Genomic DNA, 24,368 nt, shown 5'->3' on the forward strand with positions numbered 1-24,368 from the left:
AAGTAAGTGAAAATTATCAATTTCACCTACTTTGGTAGAAATTAAGTGATAATATATAGTCCCCATAAACCACTTTCACACCACTGTACCCTATCACACTTGATTGGGATGTGAAAACTGGATCCGGCAAATAACTTGTCCATATGCAGCTATGTGCCTGGAGGGTGAAAGCTGGAACCTGTGAATGAAATGTCACCGCCTTGGCAAGGTGCTTTTGTGGGTGAAACCTAGAACCGGCACAAGAAATGTTCTGGCGTGATGGTTGGGCAGTGAAAGCCGGAATCGGCGCATGAGATGTACCGACTGCTGCAAGGTACTTATTTTCTACAAAAGTAGGTGAAAATTGTTATTTTCACCTACTTTGGTAAAAAAAAGTGATAATTTGTAGACCCCATATACCACTTTCACACCGCTGTACCCTTTCACATTCGATTGGGGTGTGAAAATTGGAATCTGGGAATAACTTGTACGCAGCTATGTGCCTGGAGGGTAAAATCTGGAACCTGTGATGAAATGTTCCTGACTTAGCAAGGTGCTTGGGGGTTGAAGCCGGAACCGACGGATGAGATGTTCTGGCCGTGACGAGGTGCTCTTGGAAGTGAAAGCTGGAACCGACGCATGAGATGTTCTGGCCGCGACGGTATGCTTTTGGGAGTGAAAGCCGGAACCGACGCATGAGATGTTCTGGCACGCGACAAGGTGCTTTTGGGAGTGAAAGCCAGAACCGACGCATGAGATGTTCTGGCCTGCGACGAGATGCTTTTGGGAATGAAAGCTGGAACAGACGCAGAAAATGTTCCGGCTGCGGCGTGATGGTTGGGGGGTGAAAGCCAAAAACGGAGCATGAGATGTTTCGGCCACTGTGAGGTACTTATTTTCTACAAAAGTAAGTGAAAATTATCAATTTCACCTACTTTGGTAGAAATTAAGTGATAATATATAGTCCCCATAAACCACTTTCACACCACTGTACCCTATCACACTTGATTGGGATGTGAAAACTGGATCTGGCAAATAACTTGTCCATATGCAGCTATGTGCCTGGAGGGTGAAAGCTGGAACCTGTGAATGAAATGTCACCGCCTTGGCAAGGTGCTTTTGTGGGTGAAACCTGGAACCGGCACAAGAAATGTTCTGGCGTGATGGTTGGGCAGTGAAAGCCGGAACCGGCGCATGAGATGTACCGACTGCTGCAAGGTACTTATTTTCTACAAAAGTAGGTGAAAATTGTTATTTTCACCTACTTTGGTAAAAAAAAAAAGATAATTTTTAGACCCCATATACCACTTTCACACCGCTGTACCCTTTCACATTCGATTGGGGTGTGAAAACCGGAATCTGGGAATAACTTGTACGCAGCTATGTGCCTGGAGGGTAAAATCTGGAACCTGTGATGAAATGTTCCTGACTTAGCAAGGTGCTTGGGGGTTGAAGCCGGAACCGACGGATGAGATGTTCTGGCCGTGACGAGGTGCTTTTGGAAGTGAAAGCTGGAACCGACGCATGAGATGTTCTGGCCGCGACGGTATGCTTTTGGGAGTGAAAGCCGGAACCGACGCAAGGAATGTTCCGGTCGCGGCGTGTGAGTTACTTATTTTCTACAAAAGTAGGTGAAAATTGTTATTTCCACCTACTTTGGTAAAAAAAAATGTGATCATTTATAGGCCCCATATACCACTTTCACACCGCTGTACCCTTTCACATTAGATTGGGGTGTGAAAGCCGGAAACCGACGCATGAGATGTGACGAGGTGCTTTTTGGAGTGAAAGCTGGAACCGGTGCAGGAAATGTTATAACACTTGATTGGGGTGTGAAAACTGGATCTGGCGAATAACTTGTCCATATGCAGCTATGTGCCTGGAGGGTAAAAGCTGGAACCTGTGAATGAAATGTTCCCACCTTGGCAAGGTGCTTGGGAGGGGTTGAAGCCTGAACCGACGTATGAGATATTCTGGCTGCGACAAGGTGCTTTTGGGGGTGAAAGTTGGAACCGGCGCAATAAATGTTCTGCCCGCGGCGTGGTGTTTGGGGGGTGAAAGCCGGAAGCGGCGCATGAAATGTTCCGGCCGCGTTGAGGTGCTTTGGAGAGGTGCCAGATCCGGCGCATGAGATTGTCATGCTTTTGCGATGGGCTTGAAGGCGGGTGAAAGCCTAAACTGGCGCATGAGATGTTCCAGGCACTGTGAGGTGCTTTGGGGGGGTGATAGTCCCTGACAGCTCCTCAAGACTGGCTGCTGCAGAGCACATACCCAGGGACCTGCTCAGTTTGTAAAACTGAGTAACGGGTCCACAGTTAAGGGTCTAATATGTGCTGTAGCATGTATTTGCAATCACTGGGGCAGGAACTGATAAGGATGACTTGTGTTGTCTGTATAGTACTGCATTTATGTGTGTTACGATGTAAGACACATTATTAATAAATATGCATGTATGTCATGAACATATTATCGCGCCTCCTTCATATTTTTTTCAGGTAGACCTTCTCCACGAATGTATTGTGATGTCAACTACTTACCCAGCTACGTCTCTGGACTACTGTGACATCATTTTTACTACAGCATATTCCAAACGTCAAATTGCAGGAGCAGCTACCCACAACAGGTAAGCAGGCGCGATAATATCTTCCTGGCATACATGTATATTTATCAAATATGTATGGTCCGTAAATTATGTTTAAAGTTTGATGAATTGAGGTCCTTATATTATTTTATGCAGACAGCGAGCCAAATCAGGGCTTATATCAGTGCGGGAGATAGCAGTGATATTGTCTGCATTGCTTTTTTATTGAATGTCAGTAATACTTTTTTCTATACAGGGGTGGGGTCCTGGGGTGCACACCAATTGAGAGGTGCGACCCTGCGGAGACCTTTCAGTAGAACTGCATATAAAGTCAAAGGTGCAGGTGCACAAATTAAACTCCCAATTTAAAAATTTTGCAATAAAATTTTGCATTTTTAGCGAGGTTCTTCGCTTATTTATGGCCATAAGTAACGGCTTGCCCACCGCGTCCAGGTGACCTCATTAGTCGGGCAAGTCCCTAACATTTTGGGGGGTACAAATCTAGGACACAGGGCACCCCAAAATGGTGCAGCCGAGTGACCCCAGGGCAACACAAGACTGAAAGAAATATATAGTGAAACAAAGTGAGGATAGGTTAGTGAGAGAGGCTGCTAAAGATAGCAGGGGTAAGTAAGTGAGAGGTAAAAAAATGAGAGATAAAGTAGTGAGAGGTGAAGTAGTGAGAGGTAAAGGTGAGAAAAGAATTACATTGAAATAAAACACACAATAGGGATGAAAGTGAAAATTAAAATAAGTGTTAATTTGTGTTGCTCCTGAGGCCAAACAGCCACACCAGTCCAGGGGGGCCCACAACCCAGAAATGCACCCCCCCCCAATCTGATAATCCATTAAACATTTGTGCAGGTCTCACCTTGCTCTGCATGCAGTCTAAGAAATGTCAGGAACCTAATTAAAACCAATATATAGGACAGGTGGGCGTGGGTGCTACCACCAGACGCAGAAGGGGTCTCTGGCCTTTCAATGTGTATGGAAATACACGGCATTAGATATACAGGGGTGGGGTCCTGGGGTGCACACCAATTGAGAGGTGCGACCCTGCGGAGACCTTTCAGTAGAACTGCATATAAAGTCAAAGGTGCAGGTGCACAAATTAAACTCCCAATTTAAAAATGTTGCTATAAAATTTTGCATTTTTAGCGAGGTTCTTCGCTTATTTATGGCCATAAGTAACGGCTTGCCCACCGCGTCCAGGTGACCTCATTAGTCGGGCAAGTCCCTAACATTTTGGGGGGTACAAATCTAGGGCACAGGGCACCCCAAAATGGTGCAGCCGAGTGACCCCAGGGCAACACAAGACTGAAAGAAATATATAGTGAAACAAAGTGAGGATATATGTATGGTCTTCCGTAAATTATGTTTAAAGTTTGATGAATTGAGGTCCTTATATTATTTTATGCAGACAGCGAGCCAAATCAGGGCTTATATCAGTGCGGGAGATAGCAGTGATATTGTCTGCATTGCTTTTTTATTGAATGTCAGTAATACTTTTTTCTACTAAAGTAGGTGAAAATAATAATTTTCACCTACTTTGGTAAAAAAAAAAAAGTGATAATTTATAGGCCCCATATACCACTTTCACACCGCTGTACCCTTTCACATTTGATTGGGGTGTGAAAACCGGAACCGGCGAATAGCTTGTTATGTACGCGGCTATGTGCCTGGAGGGTAAAAGCTGGAACCTGTGAATGAAATGTTCCCACCTTGGCAAGGTGCTTTGGGGGTAAAGCCGGAACCGACGGATGAGATGTGCTGGCCACGACGAGGTGCTTTTGGGAGTGAAAGCCAGAACCGACGCATGAGATGTTCTGGCCTGCGACGAGATGCTTTTGGGAATGAAAGCTGGAACCGACGCAGAAAATGTTCCAGCTGCGGCGTGATGGTTGGGGGGGTGAAAGCCAAAAACGGAGCATGAGATGTTTCGGCCGCTGTGAGGTACTTATTTTCTACAAAAGTAAGTGAAAATGATCAATTTCACCTACTTTGGTAGAAATGAAGTGATAATATATAGTCCCCATAAACCACTTTCACACCACTGTACCCTATCACACTTGATTGGGAAGTGAAAACTGGATCCGGCAAATTTATTTATTTATTTATTTATTTACAGGTTCTTATATAGCGCAGCAGATTCCGTTGCGCTTTACAATAGTAGACAGTGATAAAACAAACTGGGTAACAACATACAGACTTGGAGGTAGGAGGGCCCTGCTGCAAGCTTACAATCTATAGGGATATTGGTGGAAACACAAGGACAGGCACCAGTAATACCATAGCAGTCCCACCAAGTTACAAGTCCAGAAGGGTAGCTATATAATACATAAGTGCCTCAGAGGGTTATGCATGTAGAACTTAAACATTATAGGCTTGCCTGAAGAGGTGAGTTTTCAGGGAACGCTTGAATGTTTGGAGGCTATTGGAGAGTCTTATTGTGCGTGGAAGGGCATTCCATAGGATGGGAGCAGCCCGATGAAAGTCCTGTAATAGTGAATGGCAGCTGGTGATCCGTGCAGAAGAGAGACGCAGATCTTGTGCAGAGCGGAGTGGTCGAGATGGGAGATATTTTGTGATAAGTAGAGAGATATATGCTGGTGCAGTATGGTTAATAGCTTTATAACTTGTCCATATGCAGCTATGTGCCTGGAGGGTGAAAGCTGGAACCTGTGAATGAAATTGTACTGCCTCGGCAAGGTGCTTTTGTGGGTGAAACCTGGAACCGGTGAAAGGAATGTTCCAGTAGCGGCATGGTGGTTTGGCGGTGAAAGCTGAAACCTGCGCATGAGATGTACCGGCTGCTGTGAGGTACTTATTTTCTACAAAAGTAGGTGAAAATTGTTATTTCCACCTTCTTTGGTAAAAAAAAATGTGATAATTTATAGGCCCCATATATTATTTTCACACCGCTGTACCCTTTCACATTCGATTGGGGTGTGAAAATCGGAACCTGGGAATAATTTGTTCCGTACACGGCTATGTGCCTGGAGGGTAAAAGCTGGAACCTGTGAATGAAATTTTCCCGACTTGGCAAGGTGCTTGGGGGGTTAAGCCGGAACCGCCGGATGAGATGTTCTGGCCACGACGAGGTGCTTTTAGGAGTGAAAGCCAGAACCGACGCATGAGATGTTCTGGACGCGACGGGATGCTTTTGGGAGTGAAATCCGGAACCGACGCAGAAAATGTTCCAGCCACGGCGTAATGGTTATGGGGTGAAAGCCAAAAACGGAGCATGAGATGTTCCGGCCGCTGTGACGTACTTATTTTCTACAAAAGTAAGTGAAAATGATCATTTTCACCTACATTGGCAAAAATGAAGTGATAATATATAGGCCCCATATATCACTTTCACACCATTGTACCCTATCACACTTGATTGGGATGTGGAAACTGGATCCGGCGAATAACTTGTCCATATGCAGCTATGTGCCTGGAGGGTGAAAGCTGGAACCTGTGAATGAAATGTCAGCGCCTTGGCAAGGTGCTTGGGGGTAAAGCAGGAACCGACGGATGAGATGTTCTGGCCGCGGCGAGGTGTTTTTGGAATTGAAAGCTGGAACCGACGCATGAGATGTTCTGGACGGGACGGGATGCTTCTGGGAGTGAAATGAAAGCCGGAACCGACGCAGAAAATGTTCTGGCCACGGCGTAATGGTTGGGGGATGAAAGCCAAAAACAGTATGAGATGTTCCAGCCACTGTGAGGTACTTATTTTCTATAAAAGTAAGTGAAAATTATCATTTTTACCTACATTGGTAGAAATGAAGTGATAATATATAGGCCCCATATATCACTTTCACACCATTGTACCCTATCACACTTGATTGGGATGTGAAAACTGGATCCGGCGAATAACTTGTCCATATGCAGCTATGTGCCTGGAGGGTGAAAGCTGGAACCTGTGAATGAAATGTCACCGCCTTGGCAAGGTGCTTTTGTGGGTGAAACCTGGAACCGGCACAAGAAATGTTCCGGCGTGATGGTTGGGCAGTGAAAGCCAGAACCGGCGCATGAGATGTACCGACTGCTGCAAGGTACTTATTTTCTACAAAAGTAGATGAAAATTGTTATTTTCACCTACTTTGGTAAAAAAAAGTGATAATTTTTAGACCCCATATACCACTTTCACACCGCTGTACCCTTTCACTTTCGATTGGGGTGTGAAAACCGGAATCTGGGAATAACTTGTACGCAGCTATGTGCCTGGAGGGTAAAATCTGGAACCTGTGATGAAATGTTCCTGACTTAGCAAGGTGCTTGGGGGTTGAAGCCGGAACCGACGGATGAGATGTTCTGGCCGTGACGAGGTGCTTTTGGAAGTGAAAGCTGGAACCGACGCATGAGATGTTCTGGCCGCGACGGTATGCTTTTGGGAGTGAAAGCCGGAACCGACGCATGAGATGTTCTGGCACGCGACGAGGTGCTTTTGGGAGTGAAAACCAGAACCGATGCATGAGAGTTTCTGGCCTGCGACGAGATGCTTTTGGGAATGAAAGCTGGAACAGACGCAGAAAATGTTCCGGCTGCGGCGTGATGGTTGGGAGGTGAAAGCCAAAAACGGAGCATGAGATGCTTCGGCCGCTGTGAGGTACTTTAAAATACAACGAAATACAAAAAATGGCGCTAAAAGGGCAGCACTTTCCTAGCCAGGAGTTACCTTCCTGGTAAACAAATACAAAATACAATGAAAAATAAGGAAAAGCGCCCACAGTTAGGCAATGATGCTTACTATATCCCAGTCTCTGGTTGATATTTGAGGGAGTCTGTTATTTTCTTCCTCGATGTAGCATGTGGAAGAAAATGGGAAAAGAAAACGGAAAAACAATGTGTAGTCCAATTTTTCAAATGGGGTAAAGTTATTTGTAGGTTTCTTGGACCACTAGAAATTTTCTTTCCCAATGTGAGTAATATCTCTAGAGGTTCACCACGTGTCTCCTGATTATTCCAAGGGTGACGTACATGTATGCTTACACTAAAAAAGTATTTAGAAGGCACATCAAGGTATCTTTAATTTTCTCACATGTATGCTTACTTTCTTGTATATGGGGGTCCTCTCATCAAGGTATCTTTCAGTAAGGGACGTACTCCCAACGCGAATATCCAAACTTTTTTTATTGATAAAATATAATATATAAAACAGCCCGTATACAAGTTTTAGTGGATTGCTTGTGGCCTATGCCTGGGAGCAATAGATGTTATATGCCCGGGAACGCTCACCAACAGCAAAGGTCTCTTAGCAAATGACATAAACTCCGTATACCTTAAAATCTTTTAGCAACACCGCACCGACGCGTTTCGACCTCCAGGTCTTTATCAAGGTGGTGTTGCATTGGTGTCACAATCCGGATTAAATACCCAGTATGGTTTCCTCCCCATTGCATCATAGGGGGGCGTTTTCCAACATAAAATGCTATTTACAATACACAAAATACATCAAAAATCTTATCACATTGTTAAAAATAACTGTCCCATTGTGAACATTAGAATATATTTACAAAAAACATATCATGTATACCTTTCAAAGAAACATGTCAATTAGGACACCGGAAGTCCATAAACCGGATGTCCATATATGGGTATTGTGTCCTGTGATATGTATACCTCCGCTCTATTTAATGCTGGTGCCAGCTATTTTGTAGTATATACATAGGAGGGGGCTACCTCCGTTCACTGTATAGTGGAGCCTGCGCCTCCTTCTCTCCGCGCCGTCATTACTAATAGTAAATGACGGGATCGCGGTTGGAACGCATAATGGAACGCACGGCCATGTTTTTTTTACAAAGCCGTGCGTCTCACTTCCTGGTAGACGTCAGAACAGCAGAGCTTAATGTAACGTGCAGGCGCACGGAGAAGGGATGGAAATTTGCATTTCCTGGTTTGATGGATATAAGTCCCTCCTGTTATGTGTGCCGTGGAACGCACGGCCATATTGTCTTTAATTTCTATATAACGTTCTTGTAGATATCTCTAATGGACTTTTGAAATAATAAGTGGACAATAAAATTCAATAATACGTTTTGCAAATGACTTCAATAGAAGTATAAGAATAGGGATATTGATATTTAAAAATCTTATAATCAAGTGAAAGAAAAGGGGGTGGTTTATATTATGTAAGATAGTGGGCTGATGTTTAAAGAGAAGAATTACACTTTTTACAAAAACCATTTTACCTCGAAATCCCCGTTTAGGCCATTTGGGGTGAGGGTTTTCATATTGTAAATAAACTTCATTTCAGTTTTTGCGAGAAGGGTTTCGCATCCTTTTTCTCTCCAATTACCCACTACCTTTTTTATCCCAATCACTTTTGATATTTCCTCAGTGGAACAATTATGTTTGTTCTTGAAATGTTCTGAGAGAAGGTGTCCCGTTAACCCTTTCTTTATATTTCGAGCGTGTTCTGCCCATCTTTCTCTTAGGGTTCTACCGGTTTTTCCCACATATTGAAGTCCACATGAGCATTCAATTACATAAATGCAATTCTTGCTGTTGCAAGTAATAAACTCCTGGATTTTAAACGGTGATCCATTTGCTGTGGCTACAAATTCTGTGGTTTTGGTGGGGGTATCTTTGTGGGTCCTGCACATGGGACACATACCACACCTGTGAAAACCTTTTGTCTTTATTCTTCCTTCCCTCTGTTCCGGGTTTGCACTTTTGACAATTTTAGATTTTAAATTGTCTGCCTTCCTATATATAAAAGTGGGCTTCTCTCCAATGTGGGTTTTTAATAACGGGTCTTTGGTTAAAATATGCCAATGTTTTTTAAAAACTTTTTCTAATTCCCTATGCTGATTATTGTATTTTGTAATAAACGCTAATTTTGGTTTTGTGCGGGAAGGTTTTGAAAATGATCAATTTCACCTACTTTGGTAGAAATGAAGTAATAATATATAGTCCCCATAAACCACTTTCACACCACTGTACCCTATCACACTTGATTGGGATGTGAAAACTGGATCCGGCAAATAACTTGTCCATATGCAGCTATGTGCCTGGAGGATGAAAGCTGGAACCTGTAAATGAAATGTCACCGCCTTGGCAAGGTGCTTTTGTGGGTGAAACCTGGAACCAGCACAAGAAATGTTCTGGCATGATGGTTGGGCAGTGAAAGCCGGAACCGGCGCATGAGATGTACCGACTGCTGCAAGGTACTTATTTTCTACAAAAGTAGATGAAAATTGTTATTTTCACCTACTTTGGTAAAAAAAAGTCATAATTTTTAGACCCCATATACCACTTTCACACCGGTGTACCCTTTCACATTCGATTGGGGTGTGAAAACCGGAATCTGGGAATAACTTGTACGCAGCTATGTGCCTGGAGGGTAAAATCTGGAACCTGTGATGAAATGTTCCTGACTTAGCAAGGTGCTTGGGGGTTGAAGCCGGAACCGACGGATGAGATGTTCTGGCCGTGACGAGGTGCTTTTGGAAGTGAAAGCTGGAACTGACGCATGAGATGTTCTGGCCGCGACGGTATGCTTTTGGGAGTGGAAGCCGGAACCGACGCATGAGATGTTCTGGCACGCGATGATGTGCTTTTGGGAGTGAAAGCCGGAACCGACGCAAGGAATGTTCCGGTCGCGGCGTGTGAGTTACTTATTTTCTACAAAAGTAGGTGAAAATTGTTATTTCCACCTACTTTGGTAAAAAAAAAATGTGATCATTTATAGGCCCCATATACCAATTTCACACCGCTGTACCCTTTCACATTTGATTGGGGTGTGAAAACCGGAACCGGCGAATAGCTTGTTATGTACGCGGCTATGTGCCTGGAGGGTAAAAGCTGGAACCTGTGAATGAAATGTTCCCACCTTGGCAAGGTGCTTGGGGGGTAAAGCCGGAACCGACGGATGAGATGTTCTGGCCACGACGAGGTGCTTTTGGGAGTGAAAGCCGGAACCGGTGCAGGAAATGTTATAACATTTGATTGGGGTGTGAAAACTGGATCTGGCGAATAACTTGTCGATATGCAGCAATGTGCCTGGAGGGTAAAAGCTGGAACCTGTGAATCAAATGTTCCCACCTTGGCAAGGTGCTTGGGAGGGGTTGAAGCCTGAACCGACGTATAAGATATTCTGGCTGCGACGAGGTGCTTTTGGGGGTGAAAGTTGGAACCGGCGCAATAAATGTTCTGCCCGCGGCATGGTGTTTGGGGGGTGAAAGCCGGAAGCGGCGCATGAAATGTTCCGGCCGCGTTGAGGTGCTTTGGAGAGGTGCCAGATCCGGTTTTGCGATGGGCTTGAAGGCGGGTGAAAGCCTAAACTGGCGCATGAGATGTTCCAGGCACTGTGAGGTGCTTTGGGGGGTGATAGTCCCTGACAGCTCCTCAAGACTGGCTGCTGCAGAGCACATACCCGGGGACCTGCTCAGTTTGTAAAACTGAGTAACGGGTCCACAGTTAAGGGTCTAATATGTGCTGTAGCATGTATTTGCAATCACTGGGCAGGAACTGATAAGGATGACTTGTGTTGTCTGTATAGTACTGCATTTATGTGTGTTACGATGTAAGACACATTATTAATAAATATGCATGTATGTCATGAACATATTATCGCGCCTCCTTCTTCTTTTTTTCAGGTAGACCTTCTCCACGAATGAATTGTGATGTCAACTGCTTACCCAGCTACGTCTCTGGACTACTGTGACATCATTTTTACTACAGCATATTCCAAACGTCAAATTGCAGGAGCAGCTACCCACAACAGGTAAGCAGGCGCGATAATATCTTCCTGGCATACATGTATATTTATCAAATATGTATGTTCTTCCGTAAATTATGTTTAAAGTTTGATGAATTGAGGTCCTTATATTATTTTATGCAGACAGCGAGCCAAATCAGGGCTGATATCAGTGCGGGAGATAGCAGTGATATTGTCTGCATTGCTTTTTTATTGAATATCAGTAATACTTTTTTCTACTAAAGTAGGTGAAAATAATAATTTTCACCTACTTTGGTAAAAAAAAAAAGTGATAATTTATAGGCCCCATATACCACTTTCACACCGCTGTACCCTTTCACATTTGATTGGGGTGTGAAAACCGGAACCGGCGAATAGCTTGTTATGTACGCGGCTATGTGCCTGGAGGGTAAAAGCTGGAACCTGTGAATGAAATGTTCCCACCTTGGCAAGGTGCTTGGGGGGTAATGCCGGAACCGACGGATGAGATGTTCTGGCCACGACCAGGTGCTTTTGGGAGTGAAAGCCAGAACCGACGCATGAGATGTTCTGGCCTGCGACGAGATGCTTTTGGGAATGAAAGCTGGAACCGACGCAGAAAATGTTCTGGCTGCGGCGTGATGGTTGGGGAGTGAAAGCCAAAAACGGAGCATGAGATGTTTCGGCCGCTGTGAGGTACTTATTTTCTACAAAAGTAAGTGAAAATGATCAATTTTTACCTACTTTGGTAGAAATTAAGTGATAATATATAGTCCCCATAAACCACTTTCACACCACTGTACCCTATCACACTTGATTGGGAAGTGAAAACTGGATCCGGCAAATAACTTGTCCGTATGCAGCTATGTGCCTGGAGGGTGAAAGCTGGAACCTGTGAATGAAATGGTACTGCCTTGGCAAGGTGCTTTTGTGGGTGAAACCTGGAACCGGTGAAAGGAATTTTCCAGTAGCGGCGTGGTGGTTTGGCGGTGAAAGCCGAAACCGGCGCATGAGATGTACCGGCTGCTGTGAGGTACTTATTTTCTACAATAGTAGGTGAAAATTGTTATTTCCACAAACTTTGGTAAAAAAAATGTGATCATTTATATGCCCCATATATTACTTTCACACCGCTGTACCCTTTCACATTCGATTGGGGTGTGAAAATCGGAACCTGGGAATAACTTGTTTCGTACACGGCTATGTGCCTGGAGGGTAAAAGCTGGAACCTGTGAATGAAATGTTCCCGACTTGGCAAGGTGCTTGGGGGGTAAAGCCGGAACCGACGGATGAGATGTTCTGGCCACGACGAGGTGCTTTTGGGAGTGAAAGCCAGAACCGACGCATGAGATGTTCTGGACGCGACGGAATGCTTTTGGGAGTGAAAGCCGGAACCGACGCAGAAAATGTTCCGGCCACGGCGTAATGGTTGAGGGGTGAAAGCCAAAAACGGAGCATGAGATGTTCCGGCCGCTGTGAGGTACTTATTTTCTACAAAAAGTAAGTGAAAATTATCATTTTCACCTACATTGGCAGATATGAAGTGATAATATATAGGCCCCATATATCACTTTCACACCATTGTACCCTATCACACTTGATTGGGATGTGAAAACTGGATCCGGCAAATAACTTGTCCATATGCAGCTATGTGCCTGGAGGGTGAAAGCTGGAACCTGTGAATGAAATGTCACCGCCTTGGCAAGGTGCTTGGGGGTAAAGCCGGAACCGACAGATGAGATGTTCTGGCCGCGGCGATGTGTTTTTGGAATTGAAAGCTGGAACCGACGCATGAGATGTTCTGGACGCGACGGGATGCTTCTGGGAGTGAAAGCCGGAACCGACGCAGAAAATGTTCTGGCCACGGCGTAATGGTTGGGGGATGAAAGCCAAAACCAGTATGAGATGTTCCAGCCACTGTGAGGTACTTATTTTCTATAAAAGTAAGTGAAAATTATCATTTTCACCTACATTGGTAGAAATGAAGTGATAATATATAGGCCCCATATATCACTTTCACACCATTGTACCCTATCACACTTGATTGGGATGTGGAAACTGGATCCGGCGAATAACTTGTCCATATGCAGCTATGTGCCTGGAGGGTGAAAGCTGGAACCTGTGAATAAAATGTTCCCACCTTGGCAAGGTGCTTGGGGGGTAAAGCCGGAACTGACGGATGAGATGTTCTGGCCACGACCAGGTGCTTTTGGGAGTGAAAGCCAGAACCGACGCATGAGATGTTCTGGCCTGCGACGAGATGCTTTTGGGAATGAAAGCTGGAACCGACGCAGAAAATGTTCCGGCTGCGGCGTGATGGTTGGGGGGTGAAAGCCAAAAACGGAGCATGAGATGTTTCGGCCGCTGTGAGGTACTTATTTTCTACAAAAGTAAGTGAAAATGATCAATTTCACCTACTTTGGTAGAAATGAAGTGATAATATATAGTCCCCATAAACCACTTTCACACCACTGTACCCTATCACACTTGATTGGGATGTGAAAACTGGATCCGGCAAATAACTTGTCCATATGCAGCTATGTGCCTGGAGGGTGAAAGCTGGAACTTGTGAATGAAATGGTACTGCCTTGGCAAGGTGCTTTTGTGGGTGAAACCTGGAACCGGTGAAAGGAATGTTCCAGTAGCGGCGTGGTGGTTTGGCGGTGAAAGCCGAAACCGGCGCATGAGATGTAACGGCTGCTGTGAGGTTCTTTTTTTTGTACAAAAGTAGGTGAAAATTGTTATTTCCACCTTCTTTGGTAAAAAAAATGTGATCATTTATAGGCCCCATATATTATTTTCACACCGCTGTACCCTTTCACATTCGATTGGGGTGTGTAAATCGGAACCTGGGAATAATTTGTTCCGTACACGGCTATGTGCCTGGAGGGTAAAAGCTGGAACCTGTGAATGAAATGTTCCCGACTTAGCAAGGTGCTTGAGGGGTTAAGCCGGAACCGACGGATGAGATGTTCTGGCCACGACGAGGTGCTTTTAGGAGTGAAAGCCAGAACCGACGCATGAGATGTTCTGGACGCGACGGGATGTTTTTGGGAGTGAAAGCCGGAACCGACGCAGAAAATGTTCCGGCCACGGTTAATGGTTGAGGGGTGAAAGCCAAAAACGGAGCATGAGATGTTCCGGCCGCTGTGACGTACTTATTTTCTACAAAAGTAAGTGAAAATTATCATTTTCACCTACATTGGCAAAAATGAAGTGATAATATATAGGCCCCATATATCACTTTCACACCATTGTACCCTATCACACTTGATTGGGATGTGAAAACTGGATCCGGCGAATAACTTGTCCATACAGTATGCAGCTATGTGCCTGGAGGGTGAAAGCTGGAACCTGTGAATGAAATGTTCCCACCTTGGCAAGGTGCTTGGGGGTAAAGCCGGAACCGACGGATGAGATGTTCTGGCCGCGGCGAGGTGTTTTTGGAATTGAAAGCTGGAACCGACGCATGAGATGTTCTGGACGCGACGGGATGCTTCTGGGAGTGAAAGCCGGAACCGACGCAGAAAATGTTCTGGCCACGGCGTAATGGTTGGGGGATGAAAGCCAAAAACAGTATGAGATGTTCCAGCCACTGTGAGGTTCTTATTTTCTATAAAAGTAAGTGAAAATTATCATTTTCACCTACATTGGTAGAAATGAAGTGATAATATATAGGCCCCATATATCACTTTCACACCATTGTACCCTATCACACTTGATTGGGATGTGGAAACTGGATCCGGTGAATAACTTGTCCATATGCAGCTATGTGCCTGGAGGGTGAAAGCTGGAACCTGTGAATGAAATGTCACCTCCTTGGCAAGGTGCTTTTGTGGGTGAAACCTGGAACTGGCACAAGAAATGTTCCGGCATGATGGTTGGGCAGTGAAAGCCGGAACCGGCGCATGAGATGTACCGACTGCTGCAAGGTACTTATTTTCTACAAAAGTAGGTAAAAATTGTTATTTTCACCTACTTTGGTAAAAAAAAAGTGATCATTTTTAGACCCATATACCACTTTCACACCGCTGTACCCTTTCACATTCGATTGGGGTGTGAAAACCGGAATCTGGGAATAACTTGTACGCAGCTATGTGCCTGGAGGGTAAAATCTGGAACCTGTGATGAAATGTTCCTGACTTACCAAGGTGCTTGGGGGTTGAAGCCGGAACCGACGGATGAGATGTTCTGGCCGTGACGAGGTGCTTTTGGAAGTGAAAGCTGGAACCGACGCATGAGATGTTCTGGCCTGCGACTAGATGCTTTTGGGAATGAAAGCTGGAACAGACGCCGAAAATGTTCCGGCTGCGGCGTGATGGTTGGGGGGTGAAAGCCAAAAACGGAGCATGAGATGTTTCAGCCGCTGTGAGGTACTTATTTTCTACAAAAGTAAGTGAAAATGATCAATTTCACCTACTTTGGTAGAAATGAAGTGATAATATATAGTCCCCATAAACCACTTTCACACCACTGTACCCTATCACACTTGATTGGGATGTGAAAACTGGATCCGGCAAATAACTTGTCCATATGCAGCTATGTGCCTGGAGGGTGAAAGCTGGAACCTGTGAATGAAATGGTACTGCCTCGGCAAGGTGCTTTTGTGGGTGAAACCTGGAACCAGTGAAAGGAATGTTCCAGTAGCGGCGTGGTGGTTTGGCGGTGAAAGCCGAAACCTGCGCATGAGATGTACCGGCTGCTGTGAGGTACTTATTTTCTACAAAAGTAGGTGAAAATTGTTATTTCCACCTTCTTTGGTAAAAAAAATGTGATCATTTATAGGCCCCATATATTATTTTCACACCACTGTACCCTTTCACATTCGATTGGGGTGTGAAAATCGGAACCTGGGAATAATTTGTTCCGTACACGGCTATGTGCCTGGAGGGTAAAAGCTGGAACCTGTGAATGAAATGTTCCCGACTTGGCAAGGTGCTTTTGTGGGTGAAACCTGGAACCGGCACAAGAAATGTTCCGGCGTGATGGTTGGGCAGTGAAAGCTGGAACCGGCGCATGAGATGTACCGACTGCTGCAAAGTATTTATTTTCTACAAAAATAGGTGAAAATTGTTATTTTCACCTACTTTGGTAAAAAAAAAGTGATAATTTTTAGACCCCATATACCACTTTCACACCGCTGTACCCTTTCACATTCGATTGGGGTGTGAAAACCGGAATCTGAATATAACTTGTACGCAGCTATGTGCCTGGAGGGTAAAATCTGGAACCTGTGAATGAAATGTTCCCGACTTGGCAAGGATCTTGGGGGGGTTAAGCCGGAACCGACGGATGAGATGTTTTGGCCACGACGAGGTTCTTTTAGGAGTGAAAGCCAGAACCGACGCATGAGATGTTCTGGACGCGACGGGATGCTTTTGGGAGTGAAAGCCGGAAGCGACGCAGAAAATGTTCCGGCCACGGCGTAATGGTTGAGGGTTGAAAGCCAAAAACGGAGCATGAGATGTTCCGGCCGCTGGGACGTACTTATTTTCTACAAAAGTAAGTGAAAATTATCATTTTCACCTACATTGGCAGAAATGAAAATTATCATTTTCACCTACATTGGCAGAAATGAAGTGATAATATATAGGCCCCATATATCACTTTCACACCATTGTATACTATCACACTTGATTGGGATGTGAAAACTGGATCCGGCGAATAACTTGTCCATACAGTATGCAGCTATGTGCCTGGAGGGTGAAAGCTGGAACCTGTGAATGAAATGTCAGCGCCTTGGCAAGGTGCTTGGGGGTAAAGCCGGAACCGACGGATGAGATGTTCTGGCCGCGGCGAGGTGTTTTTGGAATTGAAAGCTGGAACCGACGCATGAGATGTTCTGGACGCGACGGGATGCTTCTGGGAGTGAAAGCCGGAACCGACGCAGAAAATGTTCTGGCCACGGCGGAATGGTTGGGGGATGAAAGCCAAAAACAGTATGAGATGTTCCAGCCACTGTGAGGTACTTATTTTCTATAAAAGTAAGTGAAAATTATCATTTTCAACTACATTGGTAGAAATTAAGTTTCAGAGAAGCAGCGCTGATGTCACAATGAATAGATTGAACAACTTTATGGTGAAAAAACAATTTATATCACAAAGATAAATAAAAACATTACATACATTTGCACATGACAATATCGCACAATAAAAATGTTAAAAAGAAGGTCTCACTCTTTGATTGGATATGGATCCGTAAGGGCCAATGCCCTATTGAGTATCAGTCCAGATTGGAAAGTGCACTTAACCAATGGTATATCTGCTGATTGGGAAGATGAATGGGGAAAAGATTTTGGGGGACAATTCACCGGTCCTCTCTATGTTCACGGATAGATGGTAGTAGCCGCTGGAGGAATCAATGGAGAAATGTCCGTATTTTATCCCTTAAAGGACCTCTATTGGCTTTCAGAGAAATTGGTATTCAATACCCCATTTGGGTACCTCCCATATATGAAATTGCAGTGAATGTTGTAAGCACTGAAGGAGGGTGGGCAGGAATTCTCCAACCTGGACTAGGTTTGATAAAGGGGGGATGGCAGAACCTCTAACAGGTGGCTATGATGGTGTTGGCTCACCTGGAGGAAAAAGCTGCTGGTTGCCCCTGGTCACTATTGTGGTGGAGAGTTATCAGTCCCACTTGAGGTATTTGATGAGGGACCACTGTCTCATACAGGTGGCTATGGATGGCGGGGCTCACCTGGAGTTCAGTGTCCTGTAGAGGTCTTGGAGGGTGGATCAGAGTTGAAATTCCCAAAAGTAGGCAGACGATGGACTGGATGGTAATATGGGTCCAATCTGTAGGAGTGAGAGGCTGCACCTGACGCGTTTCGCCACTAGCTTGTGGCTTTTTCAAAGGTGGCTTCTAGTGTGGTGGCTAGGGGTATATATACCCATACTAATGAGTAGCCAATTGACATTCAATCAGAGTAATAATACATTACAATCATAATTTCAATGTTTAATCATAAAGTAGGAGACAAACATACTGATATAGTAGGTATAATACCATAAAACATTTAATATTCCCAGTGGGTATCTGTTAAATCATGAAAATATATTGTGTTAATAATTATCACTTCCGGGTCAAAAGGTCACTTTGTTCCCCGCAAGTAACACAGTTATGGACAGAGGGGAGGACATTTGGTACTAACAGTCTAGGTTGGAAAACGAGTCCTCAGTTAGCTGCCTCTGTGTTATTTTCTAAGAAAACGATATTCGTAAGCTTGGATTCATAGCGATATATGGGTGGAACGCATATGCGTTCCACCTGCCGAGAATGACTTCCCGCTTCCGCCGGAAGCTCAGTGGTTGTATTGGCCGGAATTCGGCCATATGACACGTGTACTAACACGTGGTCCAGGCTTGACAAGCCCTAATTTGTCTAGATGCGGTGACGCTGTATACCCGCGTCATCGCATCTTTAGGTGGTATGTTATGCGTCACTTCCGGGGGAGCGGAGCCAGTCGCCATAGAGATGGAATTTGTTTATCATGGATGGGTGCAGTATTAGAACTGCCCCTTTATTTGAACAAAAGCAACTTTATTTTAACACATGAATGTTACACTCGGATATCGTTTTCTACTATTAACCCCTGCCCATAGCGAAAAAAAGTCATTATTTTTCTGGGGAGCATTATTAGTAAGCAATTTTGCATATATACACAGCAAGGTCATGGGGATGAAAATAAGTACAATATATATAAAAAAAGGTAATAATATTTGATATGGTTGAGAGGGTAAATATATAGGACTTCACATATCATCTTATTATATATGGAAAGAGATGCACAAATACAAATAATAATAATAGAAAAATAAAAAAAAAATATATACACATATATATCCAACATATAACCTAAATGGTATTTTATTACTTACAAAATAACGTTAATTGGTGGATGTATGAAGACATAATTTATACGGTATAATTTTTATATATATATAGCAGTACATTATGGAGAGACTCTTTTTATAGTTTATCACCATATAGCTTTTGTGGTGGTTTATCCAGGCTAATATTGTATTAAAAAAAGGGGGGGGGGGGGGGGGGGGGGGTAGGGTCTAAACTAATTTATACTAAAAGAGGGGGGGTCTTATCGATATTATATAAGGATTCTTTATATTGAAGAAGGCCCGCTGTTGTCCTTCATGGACATATTATTATCTTCGACACCTACACATAGTCACATGGTACAATCCATTAAATGATACAGAACCAGACAAGGAAAGCAATAATTGTTCTATAATACTATGTTTAATTCCATTGCCTCGTTGAGGCCTTTTTTAATACAATATTTGACATCCCTTTTCTTTCTTTTCAAAGGTACAAGAACCATGCCAGTCCAACGCACGAAAATCGTGGTGGGCAACACCCACACCCTAAAGTCTCCAGTTGGATTGTGCGCATTCTGGCAGTCGGGGTCCCCGCCGCCTGCCCGCATCCCCCCCTAACCCCCCATAACCCCGTCCGTCTCCCTGAGGCGGAGACGAACAGGGTTTCCATCGCGCTGGCGACGGGAGACTGAGACGCGCGTGCGCGTGAGACGCACGCGCTTCCCAGTGTATTCGCTGGCGCGGCTGCTGGCGGGTCGCCAGGGCGGACGTTCTGGCGATCCGCCAGCCAGGATGGGACCTGCCCCATCTGTAGTATGCTAATTATTATAAGAACTTAGAGTTGCTTTCTCTTACCATAACCCACTTTTAGGTTCTTCTATTTATCCAATTGTTTGCTATTACATATGGCGTGTATTGGTCCCATTATTCCTGTTAGACCAGGGCAAACACCAACCGAATATAAGCGAGAACCTATGTACAGTATATGGGCATGGTAGCAATGGATTACTTGGCCTAACCAGTCCGCAATACCTACTAACAGTCCCCATTTTCCGGGTCACCTAGCTGGTGCACAGGTTTAGTCATTACTGTCACATTTTCAAACATGCTGCATTAGTTCCTAACCGACACATTTTATGGACCCACAGGTGTCTTGGAAAACATAAACTGTTGGTACCGTAGATGTTGAGGACCGGTTGGGCCACCCATGACTTATCTGTCGGTGTTCAAATGCACATGCCCCGTTTATACTTCTTAGTGATCAATGCAACTCGGTGCAGGATGTGGTTAACATTGCCATCAGCGGTCACAACACCCAAACAGCAGAAACCAAGGGTTAGGTTCCACAGTATGAAGCCTTTTAAGCATAATTTGCATTCTTTGATATTTCACACTTCCTCTCTGTAATATAAAGACATTGCATTGGCTGATATCCCTCTGTCATCACCGTCCTCTTTAAGATTATTTTTGATTTCTGTGGTTTGGTAAACTTGTCTATTCATCCAGATAAGGTTGGCCTTTTTTCAATGGCATTTTAATTTCCTGCCGGTCTTTAGATTTTTGGTTTTCTCGTGGTCCTCCGCTTTGTCTACCTCCTCCTCTAACTGACATTTCCATATTCTCATCCACCAACGGATTCCCCTCTTTAACGTCCTGTGACGTCAGCTGCTCACTCCTGGCAGGCATCGTCCCGTCCGCATAGCCATGGGAACACCCAGTATTTTATGGGGATGTCCGTAAATCGCTGGGCGAACCCCCTCTCCGCTGCCGTCCGCCCCGGCCCACCCCTGATGTTTGCAAAGAGCTCGGCAACTATGCAAGCCGGTGAAGCCATTCGCAAAGGGGAACTGTACATGTGCATAATCGATCATGCGCAGTCCCACAAACATCGGGACAGAGCAGAATATCGCAGAAATGTGAGTCAATCAAAATGACCCCCTATGTCCTTCTGCCTTTGCACCTCTGCCTAGTGTTCATTCTAGGCACCCGCTATCTTTGAAAACCCCATGCAGTTCCTCTTCCTTGCCTGGGGTGTCGCTGTCTGCTGTGGTGTTTCTAGCACAGTTCGGGTTTGCATATCAGTGCACAGACCACACTGTGCTAGAAGCACTACAGCAGACAGCGACACCCAGGCAGGGAAGAGGAACTGCACGGGTTTTCAAAGATAGCGGGTGCTAGAATGAACACTATCTGCCTTTTAGACACTTTTTTGTGCTCCTCTGCCTTCTGTATGAGTTGCACTGTGCCCAAACCTCAGTAATATTTGTGCTTTATAGCATACACACACTTTCTTTTGTGTCCTTTTTCTTTGATTCCTTTGGAAAACAACCATGTTGCAATTGCATTGTTTTTTTCCAGGTCACTTGGCAGATGAATATTTATATATTTAGCCTTTTCCCAGTATTGGCATACACATTTTCTATTGTTCACTTTATAGTGTCCTCATCAAACCTAAAATTAGCTCTGTGCTACACATGCAAAGTTTAATTTTGTTTTGCACGAACTGTATCGTTAGTATATGCTTTTTGTACACCAGTGCCTCCTAAATAATATTGTAAACCTTTAAATGTATGCTTTTGTTATTGTTTTTTTACCTGAAGTATTATTTTTGTGTATCTCTACTTGTGCTTTTTAGAAAAGATAAAATAAATACATTGGTGTATAAACCTAGACGATGTTTATTTGCATGATACTTTTTATTTGGTTTTGCATAACAAACAACACGAACCCCCCCCCCCCCCCCCCCCCCACATACATGGTATAGTTGAAATGTATATCAGACAGAATCACTAAGCTAAACATACATTGTACAAATTGTTAATGTTCAAAAGGAGAACATGGATGAGCCAGGATTATTTATACATTCACAATATTCCAGAACATCTCAGGATGTATATGTATATACCCGAGGGCGCCTACTCGGGCATAGTTTGAGTTTCCCATACAATTAAAACATAAACATGTTCGCTCAGAACTGGCTCATCTAGGAGGAGCTAATTTGCCAATCATTGCATTGGTTGTCAGTAGAAAGTGATTCAGCAGTACTAGCTATACCAGCCAAACGATTCGGTCCAATCCTATTAGTATATGTCATAAAAAATAACAACCCCCCCCCCCCCAAACACCCAAAGCAACCCACCTATATAACCCCCTCCCTGTACTACCCAACCCCAACTAGGGTGCACTTGGATCCCTGAACTGTACCCCCCCCCCCCCACCCCGGCTATCTATCTAACTATTCCCTTCCCCCTCCCAACTTGACCAACCTCCCCCCCCTTGCTAATACAGGATATTGTATCATAGTAAATGTAGCAACTTGGGAGCGTAACCCCAGACTCCAAAGGCATCAGATCAAACAAAAAATAAAAAAAATTCAGCCTCCCGATAAAATATGTCAGACACATTATATCCAGTTACCTAAATCTAAACGGATATATATAATAGGCATTTGTGTTAGGGATACAAGGAGACATTAAACACAGGCATCAGCAGGGGCATGGCCTAACTGAGCTAGCGGGTGCACGCGGGGAAGCTGAGCTCCGTACAAATCCTGTACTTCTATCCTGCCTGCGGAGTTTCTGGCTTCCCTGCCCTGCTTGCCTTGATCTCTGGAGACCTCCCGATCCCGATGGACCGCTGAATGCCCACCTGACCGTCATAACTTGGACGAGCAGAGACCCCTGGCCTGCTATCCCTGCTGCGGCCGAGGCTAGGCACCATCTTGGATTTTCTATTTGGCGTCCTGTGTTTCTCTCTGCTTAATCTCCACGTTATTTCTGGGTGCTGCAGCGGGCTGGTTACGGGCGCTGGCTGCTCCCTGTTACAGTGAGCGGTGAGAGCGGGAAGTGTTCCCGTTAAGGGCGCGCTGCCACGGTCCGCGCAGGGGGTGTCTGTGCCATCCTGCCCGCTTGCTCCCTGGACTGTGGCCGCCTGCACACATCCTCCTAGCCCTGACGCCTCGGACCTCCAACAAATCCTCTAATTTTGGGATACAACTTACCTACGGTGGGAATTAATATTGTACAGCGCCCTCACATTGCCGGTTAGTACCTCTGACGAAACAACAGGTTGCAAAGACCCAACATATTTGGTCTGGCTGTTTTACCCTTGGTAATCATCTCATCTGGGCATCCATTGATCCACTCCAACTGTGGTGAGCTCTTTGGTGAGACTGAACTTTCTAGAAATTATCCCAATCCCGGCGGAGTGCTAGCTTAAGATAAGTAAGGATGGAAGGAAAATATTGGACCACTAAAAAATAAGCAAGGTACCCGGGTAATAGAAGAAGTAGAGAAAGCGGAAATATTCAATTAATTTTTTCTTCGGTATTTACAAGGGAAGAATTTTCAGAGATTCTCCCACAGATTCAATGATCAGCTCTTAATTGTTCCCAAACGGTATGTTTCAGTGATGAAATAGTCAAAAATATATTAGTAACAAATCTCCTGGCCCGGATGGAATACCATTATATCTGATATTCAATGAATCCTTAAAATCAGGGACAGTACCAAGGGACTGGCAAACAGCCAACGTAGTGCCAATATGGAAGAAAGGTAGCAAAACTAACCCTGAAAATAATAGACCAGTCAGCCTTACATCCATTGTGGGGAAAATATTGGAAGCAGTAATAAGAGATAGTATCCAACATTTCTTAAAACAGGAGAAGGTGATAAATAAGGCTCTTCATGGGTTCGTCAAAAATAGATCATGCCAGACGAGGAAGTCAGTAGGGGGTGCACTTGAGGAAATCTGTTACTGTAATACTGTACTTCTTGATTTCGCTAAAGCTTTTGACACGCTGCCTCATAAAAGGTTATTAATAACACTAGGTAATTTAGGGATAGGAGATAAAATTATAATTAGATTAAAAACTGGTAACAGAACAGATATTGGTGGTAAATGGCATGCATTCCAGATGGGATAAGGTCCAAAGTGGAGTCATACAAGGTTCAATATTAGGACCCAACTTGTTTAATATATTCATTAATTATATAGGTAGTGACATTGCAAGTAAGATTGCACTTTTGCGGACGATACAAAATTGTGTAAGGAAATGAACTCAGGAGAGGATGTGGATACTCTACATTGTGACTTAATTAAACTTGAAAAGTGGGCGGAAGGTGGAAAATGCAGTTTAACGTTAAGAAATTTAAGGTAATTCATTATGGGAACAAAAATGAACAAGCTACTTACAGGCTAAATGGAGTTAATATAGGTGTAGTAGAGAAGGACTTAGGGGTCATTGTAGATGATAAATTGGGTAATAGTGCACACTACTCAAGTACAGCAGCAAAAGCAAAG

The 24,368-nt window shown here is 44.3% G+C and overlaps 1 long non-coding RNA gene across 7 annotated transcripts in view; it reads left to right on the forward strand.

Moving 5' to 3' along the window:
- The window catches only part of LOC146056830 (uncharacterized), an 89,881-nt gene that overhangs the window by 24,258 nt on the left and 41,255 nt on the right, over positions 1-24,368 (forward strand). For 5 of the 7 annotated variants that reach the window (XR_014469433.1, XR_014469437.1, XR_014469436.1 and 2 more), the window contains one exon: positions 2,475-2,602. The exons of 1 other annotated variant lie outside the window; for it this stretch is intronic. This is a non-coding gene — a long non-coding RNA (uncharacterized LOC146056830). The remainder of the gene's footprint in view (positions 1-2,474; positions 2,603-24,368) is intronic. One more of the 7 variants, XR_014469434.1, reaches the window with a different exon arrangement.

This window comes from Crinia signifera, unplaced genomic scaffold (assembly GCF_055691185.1).
Source record: "Crinia signifera unplaced genomic scaffold, ASM5569118v1 HAP2_SCAFFOLD_94, whole genome shotgun sequence".
Taxonomy (NCBI): Eukaryota; Metazoa; Chordata; class Amphibia; order Anura; family Myobatrachidae; genus Crinia; species Crinia signifera.